General features: G+C 44.0%; 1 protein-coding gene across 1 annotated transcript in view; it reads left to right on the top strand.

The window, feature by feature from the left end:
* Nucleotides 1-347: 347 nt before the first annotated feature.
* The window catches only part of LOC114589645 (uncharacterized), a 62955-nt gene continuing 53282 nt past the window's right edge, over nucleotides 348-10020 (top strand). The window contains exon 1 of the mRNA XM_077923257.1: nucleotides 348-453. The gene's annotated coding sequence lies outside the window, so the exon portion shown is untranslated. The remainder of the gene's footprint in view (nucleotides 454-10020) is intronic.

The following is a 10020-nucleotide window of genomic DNA, read 5'->3' on the forward strand; positions in this document are numbered from 1 at the left end:
CATGCAGTTGGGCAAATCTCCAGGGCCGGATGGTCTAACCTCAAAATATTATAGAACTTTGAAGGGGATTTTCGGGGGGGGAGGGGTCTCCCGGCTGGGAAGCCCCCCTCCCCCCCCCGAGCTGGAGGGTGTTTTGGGGGGGTGTCTGGAGGGAGCCATTGCTGAGCCCAAGGCACCTCCCGCCACTAGGCAGCCCTTCGCCTCTTCTCCCCCCCAGGAGATAAGGGGGGGGGGGGCAGCCCCTAGAGCGCAGGCGCAGAAGCAGGAAAACTGGAGGCAGGGAGAGGGAGGGGAGGACTCGGCTTGGCAAGGGTTAAAAGGAGCAGAGCGGGATTCCTAGAGAGGGCAGGAAGTGAAGGGGGAGGGGCAAGGTCCTCCAGAGCAGGAGCCCCTCCCTCCCCCTGCATTCCTGCTTTCTTCTCTCTCCTTTGCAAAAGCCCCTCCTGGACTCGGGTGAGTCTCCTCTCTCTCCCCCCTGAGGGTGCAATGGGGAGAAGGGGGTCCCAGGGGGGCAGGGAGGGGGCATGGGGGTCCCTGCTCAGATCATGCCTGATGGGGGGAGACCCCCAAGTCGGGGAGCAGAGAGTCCTCCTTTGTCCTCTCTGCCAAGCCAGGGAGGGGCCACTTCGCAGGAAATGTGCAGCTCTGCTCTTCCTTGGGATCCAGATGCTGCCTTCCTTTTGGGGGGAGGGGGCTTTGGGTCAAGGAAATAAACCCCCTTCAGAGGGAGGGAAAAGTCACCTTTGGGAACAGAGGCTGCAGCCAGAGGGGAACATTCCCACGTGGGGGGAGCACAGGGAGAAGAAAAGCCCGTCTGCATCTCCAGACCACTTCCTGTGTCCCAGATGCAACAACACATGTCTCTCCCCCAGATCTCACTCCCAAAGACACACTCTTCCATGGTCCCCTAAGACAGATGGATGCCAACCAACCAACCATGCCCTCCCCTCCCCCTCCTGGTGCCCCTTGAAGTTGGCTTGAGGGCAGGGGGAGGGTCTTCCCCACCAGATGAAGAGAGAGGAGGTCCTTCCATCTGGAAAATGGGAATGCTTGCAAAGATTTACCTGAAGATGAGTACCATATAGTTAATAAAATTATTATTGTGTGAATTCCCCCATTTACAGTGGTACGTCGGGTTAAGAACTTAATTTATTTTGGAGGTCCATTTTTAACCTTAACCTGTGGTACCACGTTAGAAAATGGGGCCACCGCTGTGCAATTTCTGTTTTTTACCCTGAAGCAACACTGTACCCATCATTTAAATACACAACAAAATTGTTACAGAAGAGAACAGAGCAATGTGTAGAAGATCATCTTTATTCTCCCTTTTTCTCTTAGGGTCCGGTGTGCTTTGAAGACGTAGCTGTTCCTTTCACAGACGAGAACTTGGCTTTGCTGGATCCTGACCAGAGAGCTCTGCAGAAGGAAGTCAAGGAGGACAATCGTGGGATCGTGGCCTCTCAGGTAAGACTCCCTGTTGGATCCTGAAATCAGCTTTGGAATTCCATACAGATCTCTGTAGGAGAAACGAGAGAGCCAGTGTGGTGTAGTGGTTCAGAGCGGTGGATTCGTAATCTGGGGAACCAGGTTCGCATCTCCGCTCCTCCACATGCAGCTGCTGGGTGACCTTGGGCTAGTCTCTGAAGTCTCTCAGCCCCACTCACCTCACAGAGTGTTTGTTGTGGGGGAGGAAGGGAAAGGAGAATGTTAGTTGCTTTGAGACTCCTTCGGGTAGTGATAAAGCGGGATATCAAATCCAAACTCCTCTTCTTCTTCTTCTTCCTCTATTTTGAGGGAGCCCAATAGCGCCACCTACAGCATCTGAGATGTTAACACACCCACAACTCTCCATAGGAGATGCATCTCCTGTTCTGTCTGGGAATATTCTTCACCAGTCCTGCCTTTTCCAACCAGGATGAGGCTGCTCTGAGCTGCCCAGGCCTTCTTCCATGTAGGCTTCAGAGATCTTAGGGACGTGGAGGTACATCCTGTCTAATTTTCTTTTTCCCTTTCTACATTTGTCTGGCTTCGTTCTTTTGGTGAATCTAATTTTCCATGAAATATTTCCTACAGGGGACTGTTTAGAATGTGGAAAAAGCTTCACCTAGGAAACCAGTCTCAGTTTTTAGTTCTTCATAAACCGTATCCCAGAAGCCCTTGATTTTATCACATAGCCACCACATATGCAGAAGTGTCCCCTCTACTTGGTTACACCTCCAACGTAATTTTGATTTTGTTTTATACATTTTACATATCTTGGTTGGTGTTATATATCATCTATAAGACATCTTTATCAAATTTTCTGTTATTGCCTCACAAGCCGTAAAATTCCAACTCTCCTTCCATAATTTTCCCCATGATGTTATTACTTGAATAGGTTTCCCTAAATCCATAGCCAATTTGATCATTACCGCCTTTACCTGTTCATCCCTATCCTTCCACTCCAATAATGTTCCATACATTTTAGAAATTACTTTTGTTTTCTTTTGTTTTGTAATAATCCTTTATCCAATACTGAAATTGCAAAACCCTTTTTCTTGACAGCTTTGAAGACCTCATTTATTTGGTGATACTGGATCCACCCTGTTAGGTGGTGTTTTATTTCCTCCCGCAGTTTCGTCAGACTCATGCTGGTAGCTTCGAGAACACCGTCCAACCATCTCGTCCTCTGTCGTCCCCTTCTCCTTGTGCCCTCCATCTTTCCCAACATCAGGGTCTTTTCCAGGGAGTCGAGTCTTCTCATGAGGTGGCCAAAGTATTGGAGCCTCAGCTTCACAATCTGTCCTTCCAGTGACCACTCAGGGCTGATTTCCTTAAGAATGGATGCATTTGATCTTCTTGCAATCCATGGGAGTCTCAAGAGTCTCCTCCAGCACCATAACTCAAAAGCATAAATTCTTCAGCGATCAGCCTTCTTTACGGTCCAGCTTTCACTTCCATACATCACTGTCTTTAACTATACGGACCTTTGTTGGCAAGGTGATGTCTCTGCTTTTTAAGATGCTGTCTAGGTTTGTCATTGCTTTTCTCCCAAGAAGCAGGCGTCTTTTAATTTCGTGACTGCTGTCACCATCTGAAGTGATCATGGAGCCCAAGAAAGTCAAATCTCTCACTGCCTCCATTTCTTCCTCTTCTATTTGCCAGGAGGTGATGGGACCAGTGGCCATGATCTTCGTTTTTTTGATGTTGAGCTTCAGACCATATTTTGCGCTCTCCTCTTTCACCCTCAATAAAAGGTTTTTTAATTCCTCCTCACTTTCTGCCATCAAGGTTGTGTCATCTGCATATCTGAGGTTGTTGATATTTCTTCCGGCAATCTTAATTCCGGCTTCGGATTCATCCAGCCCAGCCTTTCGCATGATGAATTCTGCATATAAGTTAAATAAGCAGGGAGACAAAATACAGCCTTGTCGTACTCCTTTCCCAATTTTGAACCAATCAGTTGTTCCATATCCAGTTCTAACTGTAGCTTCTTGTCCCACATAGAGATTTCTCAGGAGACAGATCAGGCACTCCCATCTCTTTAAGAACTTGAGTGTAGCACCTTAACAGCATCCTCTTTTAAAGTTTTAAATAGTTCAGCTGGAATATCATCACTTCCCCTGGCCTTGTTATTAGCAGTGCTTTCTAAATAATAATAATAATAATAATAATAATAATAATAATAATAATAATAATAATAATAATAATAATAATTTATTATTTACACCCCGCCCATTTGGTTGAGTTTCCCCAGCCACTCTGGGCGGCTCCCAGTCAAATGTTAAAAACAGTACAGCATTAAATATTAAAAACTTCCCTAAACACGGCTGCCTTCAGATGTCTTTTAAAGATAGAATAGCTGCTTATTTCCTTTGCATCTGAGGTGAGGGTGTTCCACAGGGTAGGCGCCACTACTGAGAAGGCCCTCTGTCTGGTTCCCTGTAACCTCACTTCTCGCAATGAGGGAACCCCCAGAAGGCCCTCGGCGCTGGATCTCAGTGTCCGGGCTGAGGGCTTTAAAGGTCAGCACCAACACTTTGAATTGTGCTCGGAAACATACTGGGATCCAATGCAGATCTCTCAGGACTGGTGTTCTGGATTAATTGCAGTTTCCGGGTCACCTTCAAAAGTAGCCCCACGTAGAGTGCATTGCAGTAGTCCAAGCGGGAGATAACCAGAGCATGCACCACTCTGGCAAGACAGTCCGCAGGCAGGTAGGGTCTTAGCTTGCAAACCAGGTGGAGACAGTCGCCCAGGACACAGAATTGACCTGTGCCTCCATGGACACCTGTGAGTCCAGAATGACTCCCAGGCTGCGCACCTGGTCCTTCAGGGGCACAGTTACCCCATTCAGGACCAGGGAGTCTCCGCACCCACCCGCCCCATGTCACCCCAAAACAGTACTTCTGTCTTGTCAGGATCAACCTCAATCTGTTAGCCGCCATCCATCCTCCAACCGCCTACAGGCACTCACACAGGACCTTCACCGCCTTCACTGGTTCTGATTTACAGGAGATTCTGATTCTAAGGCCCATTTGACTTCACTCTCCAGGATGTTTGGCTCAAGGTCAGCAACCACACTACCTGGGGTGTACGAGACATCCATATGTTTCTGGTATAATTCCTCTGGAGAGCCAGTGTGGTGTAGTGCTTAAAAGTGGTAGTCTCGTAATCTGGTGAACCAGGTTCACTTCCCCGCTCCTCCACCTGCAGCTGCTGGGTGACCTTGGGCCAGTCACACTTCTTTGAAGTCTCTCAGACCCACTCACCTCACAGAGTGTTTGTTAGACTTTCCTTTTGCTTCCAGGCATATCCGCAACTGAGCGTCCTTTCGGCTTTGGCCCAGCCGTTTCATCAGCTCTGAATCTACTTGTCCTTGTCCTCCGCTCTTCCTCAGTAGCATGTTGGACGCCTTCCGACCTGAGGGGCTCATCTTCCAGCGTCATAACTTTTATATGCCTGTTGTCTTTGTCCATGGAGTTTTCTTGGCAGGGCTACTGGAGTGGCTGGCCGGTTCCTCCTCCAGGTGGATCACGTTTAGTCAAAACTCTCCACTATATCCTGTCTGTCTTGGGTGGCCCTGCACAGCTTAGCTCATAGCGTCTCTGAGTTATTCAAGCCCCTTCGTCACAACAAGGCAGTGAAAGTGGCCCAATTCAATTCCATATTTTTCTTTTCCCCAGTTATTACTTCTTGAGGTGAAATCCACCAGGGGGTTTTAGGTTCTAACAACACTTTATGTTTTCCCCATTGTCAGGGCCGCCTCAGGTCCCAGCTCACAAGAGACCAACGCCAAGTCCACTTTATTTACAAAAGTCTTTATTGAAGAACTTTGTTTGCTCCACAGCCGAGGCGCGCAGCCCCACGTCTGTTACGCTTAGACCGCTGAAGTCCCCTCTGAATCAGTCCCGCCTCTACACCAGTTTAAGAGGCTTGTGCTAGTCCACCTCTTCATGTCCTTCCTTTTCCGCAGGGTCTTTCTGCCCCCCTGGGTTCCTTCCCTCCTGCTTTCCCCTGACGCTGAGTCCCCAGACGCCTGCTCCCCCCTCCTCCGTGCTTTGGGACCAGGCTCCTCCTCCGGGCTCTCCGCATTTCCGCGCGCCTCCACATTTGAACTTGGCGTGCGTTCGCTACCTCTGACCTTCCTCTTGACAGTTACACTACTCCCTGTACTACTCTCCGCCCCTTCCGGGAGGACGTCTTGCCCCGATCTCCTTCCCCTCTCTGCTTCCTGCTCTGCTTCTCCTGTCCCACTGGAAACTCCACCCCCTTCACTCCGTTCCGGCAGAGAAGCCGGCCCCGATTCCCAACTCCCACTTGGGGTTCCCCTGCTTCTCCCCTGCTCCTGACGAGTCCCCCCTGTGGCTCCCCTTGGCCTGACCAGGGGCGCCCCCTTTTGGGAATCCTCCGATTCACTTGAAAGACTCATGGAAACCCTCAAGTCATTGTCATCCTCCTCCTCCTCGTTCCGGGATTCTTCCCCCTCGCTCTCAGTCTCCTCCCTCATCTGTGCCTCTCTCCCTGAACCCCTGACACCCATACTCTATATATCAATTTTCTTATTATATGATTCAAAATTGATTTCTTTCCATGTTTTAATATAATTTTCTTTAAATAGATTGGTGTTTTCATTTGTCAGCCAGATTCCCAAATACTTAGTTTTATTTACTGTTTCCAATCCTGATATTTTATTTAGTTCTTTTTCCTGTGTTGACATATTTTTTGCTAGCACACTATTCTTATTTTTATTTAACTTAAATCCTGCCACTTCGAAATTCAAGGATTTTCCTTATTATTTTGCCTCAACACCCCTAAGAATATTTTCTCCGAGTCCTGTTTTTTCTGTAGTTTTTTTCATGGAGCTCCAAGAGATGTTGTCGAAGACCTTCTCCATGTCTATCAGCATCAAAATGGCTTTTTTATCTGCTCTTGCTTCTAAATATTCTAAAATATCAATTATGTTTCTCATTTTATTGTGCATGTGTCTGCCTGGTAAGAAGCCAGCCTGATCTCTATGTATTATTTCATTCAATATATTTTATATCATTATTGAACAATGATATAGGTCTATAATTTTTGATTAGTGTTGGATCTGCTCCTTGTTTGGGTCTCAGTGTGATAAGTGCTTCTTCCCATGATTTTGGTATTCTTCCTTCCTTTAAAATTCCGTTCAGTACTGTTTCATTGGTTCTGATAATATATCTTCTAACTTCTTATAAAATGCCGCCGATAATCCATCCATACCTGGGGACTTTCCTATCTTTGCTTTTGAGATTGCTGCACCTCCATCATCGCTGTTGGTACATTTAGTTGTTCTACTTTCCAATCTGCTATTGTCGGGAGTCTATTTTGTGCTAAGTATCTTTCCATTTCCTCCTCTTGGTCTTCTTCTTTTGCATGGTAAAACTTCCTATAGTAGTTTACAATTTTTTTGCATATTTCTTTAGGATCTTCAATTATTTTTCATTTCTCAATTACTCTCTCTTTTTGTTTTTTCTTCAATTGCCATGCAAGTAGCCTACCTGATTTATTGGAACCACTGGAGAGGTATAGAAATGGGGCTTCTGTTGGGAAGGGGCTGCCCCATTTGTGCTTCTCCCGGGGCAGGAGAATATCTAGGGCAGGAGAATCCCTGCAGGGCCTCTGAGGCTCCCTTTCCTTCTTCCTCTCTCCCAGGACCCTGCAGCTTCTTTTTTTAAAAAAAAGATATTTATTGAAATTTCAACGTTTTACAAAAATAAGAAGAAAAAAAGAAAAATACAAAGTAAAAACAGTTAAAAACAGATCCGTTTTTCCAAGTCTTATCTTTCATTTGCTTGTTTCCCTGACCTCCTCACACCTCCCTTTTTTGTATTCCAGTTCAATTAATTAATTCAGCAAATCCTTTCCCTCTTTGATTTTATCTTAATCTTTTATCTTAATATATTGTAACTTTATATTATCACCTGTTAACAAACCATTTTACATATTCCTTTATAACATTGCTACTAAAGACCGCTTAACTTCAATCCAACATCATTAATTTTGCAGTGTTTCTGTAAATAGTCTTTAAATTTCTTCCAATCTTCTTCCACCGACTCTTCTCCCTGGTCTCGGATTCTGCCAGTCATTTCCGCCAGTTCCATATAGTCCATCACCTTCATCTGCCATTCTTCCAGAGTGGGTAAATCTTGTGTCTTCCAATACTTTGCAATAAGTATTCTTGCTGCTGTAGTAGCATACATAAATAAAGTTCTGTCCTTCTTTGACACCAATTGGCCGACTATGCCCAGGAGAAAGGCCTCTGGTTTCTTCAGGAAGGTATATTTAAATACCTTTTTCATTTCATTATAGATCATCTCCCAGAAAGCCTTAATCCTTGGGCATGTCCACCAAAGGTGAAATAATGTACCTTCAGTCTCTTTACATTTCCAACATTTATTATCGGGCAAATGATAGATTTTTGCAAGCTTGACTGGTGTCATGTACCACCTGTATATCATTTTCATAATATTCTCTCTTAAGGCATTACATGCCGTAAATTTCATACCAGTGGTCCATAACTGTTCCCAGTCAGCCATCATAATATTATGTCCAACATCTTGTGCCCATTTAATCATGGCAGATTTCACCGTTTCATCCTGAGTATTCCATTTCAACAGCAAGTTATACATCTTTGACAAAATCTTGGTTTTGGGATCTAGCAATTCTGTTTCCAATTTTGATTTTTCCACCTGGAAACCAATTTTCTTGTCCAAATTATATGCCTCCATTATCTGATAATAATGAAGCCAATCTCGCACTTTATTTTTTAGTTTTTCAAAACTCTGCAATTTCAGTTTGTCTCCCACTTGTTCCAAAATTTCCCAATATTTCAGTCATTTGGCCTCCATATTGTTTTTCTGAACCTTCGCTTCCATCGGTGACAACCGCCTTGGGGTTTTATTTTCAAGTAAATCCTTGTATCTTATCCAGACATTATACAATGCTTTCCTGACAATATGGTTTTAAAAGGCTTTATGTGCTTTGACCTTATCATACCACAGATATGCATGCCATCCAAATACATTATTAAAACCTTCTAAATCCAAAATGTGTGTTTTCAAGAAGCAGCCATTCTTTCAGCCCGCAAAAAGCTGCTGATTCATAATAAAGTTTAAGGTCTGGCAGGGCAAATCCACCTCTTTCCTTTGCATCCGTTAGTATTTTAAATTTTATTCTAGGCTTCTTGCCCTGCCAGACAAATCTAGAAATGTCTCTCTGCCACTTCTTCAAACAATCCATTTTATCCAAAATTTGCAATGCTTGGAACAGAAACAACATTCTAGGCAATACATTCATTTTTATCGCAGCTATACGGCCTAGCAGTGAAAGCTTCAAATTTGACCAAATTTCTAAATCTTTTTTCACTTCCGTCCAGCATTTTTCATAATTGTCTTTAAATAAATTCCAATTTTTAGCTGTCATGTTAATCCCCAGGTATTTCACTTTCTTAACCACTGTTAAACCTGTCACATTCTGAAACCTCTCTCTCTCAATTGCTGTTAATTTTTCTCTAAAACCTTAGTTTTTAACTTATTCAATTTAAATCCTGCAACCTGACCAAATTCTTTAATCAGTTCCAAAACTCTTTTAGTACTAGATTCTGGCTCCTGTAATGTCAGTACTAAGTCATCTGCAAATGCTCTCAATTTGTACTGTTTAGCTCCGACTTGTATACCTTTAACCAACTGGTCCCTTCTAATCATATTCAACAGGACCTCCAGGACCGATATAAAAAGCAGTGGAGAGATTGGGCAACCTTGTCGTGTCCCTTTTTCTATCTTAAATTCCTCCGTCACCACATTGTTAACAATTAGTTTGGCCTTTTGTTCAGAATAAATCGCACTTATACCATTTCCAAAACCTTGACCCACCCCCATCCCCTGTAGATTCTTCTTCATAAAACTCCAAGAAATATTGTCAAAGGCTTTCTCCACGTCCACAAATATCAAAACTGCCTTGGTATTGATATTCACTTGTAGTTTTTCTAAAATATTAATTATGTTTCTCATATTATCAGACAAGTGTCTACCCGGGAGAAAGCCTGCTTGATCTTTATGAATCTCTTCCACTAACACTTTTTTTAGTCTTGTAGCCAAAATATCTGCAAAAATTTTATAATCCGCATTCAGCAGTGATATGGGGCGGTAGTTCTTGAGCTGTGCCTTTTCAGTCTCTGTTTTCGGTATAAGTGTGATGTACGCTTCCTTCCACGACTCTGGTGCCCTTTTCCCTTCCAATATTTCATTACAGACTTCCTTTAAAGGTTGTACTAACCATTCCTTTAAAGATCTGTAATATCTAGAAGTCAGTCCATCCGGTCCTGGAGATTTACCTAATTGCATATTCTGAATGGCACCTTCTACCTCCTGTTCAGTTATTTTATAATTCAGCATTAATTTATTTTATTGAGAGATTTTTTGTAATCATTTATTTTCAAAAATCGATCTATATCAAGTTCTTTCTGTGGCCCTTGTGTATATAATTGTTTAAAGTACTTCTGGAAACATTTTCTAA

The sequence above is a fragment of the Podarcis muralis genome, chromosome 2 (assembly GCF_964188315.1).
Source record: "Podarcis muralis chromosome 2, rPodMur119.hap1.1, whole genome shotgun sequence".
In the NCBI taxonomy this organism is placed as follows: domain Eukaryota; kingdom Metazoa; phylum Chordata; class Lepidosauria; order Squamata; family Lacertidae; genus Podarcis; species Podarcis muralis.